This window comes from Choristoneura fumiferana, chromosome 12, assembly GCF_025370935.1.
Source record: "Choristoneura fumiferana chromosome 12, NRCan_CFum_1, whole genome shotgun sequence".
Taxonomy (NCBI): domain Eukaryota; kingdom Metazoa; phylum Arthropoda; class Insecta; order Lepidoptera; family Tortricidae; genus Choristoneura; species Choristoneura fumiferana.
In genome coordinates, this window is record NC_133483.1 from 7,327,810 (window position 1) to 7,328,088 (window position 279).

Genomic DNA, 279 nt, shown 5'->3' on the forward strand with positions numbered 1-279 from the left:
GCGGCTACAAGGTTCGTGAAGGCGGTGTTCACCTGAAACCAGTAACGGCGTACGAAATTCGAAGTTCGTATGGTACCGTCCCACTTACTCTCGTATTAAGATCCAGAATAAGTACGTAGTTTACGTGCATGAGAAGCGAAAAGAATTTTTTTTTTACTAGAAAGTCTGAATTATTGTTTTACTGAATCCAAAAGCTATTTACCATTTCTCCAGTCCTGGCCGACCCTTTGTAGTTCTCCAACAAGTGTTCTGAAGCAAATTTCTGCACGCAGGACAACC

General features: G+C 42.3%; 1 protein-coding gene across 1 annotated transcript in view; it reads left to right on the forward strand.

The window, feature by feature from the left end:
* LOC141433200 (afadin-like) overlaps positions 1-279 on the forward strand; it is a 123,334-nt gene that overhangs the window by 95,998 nt on the left and 27,057 nt on the right.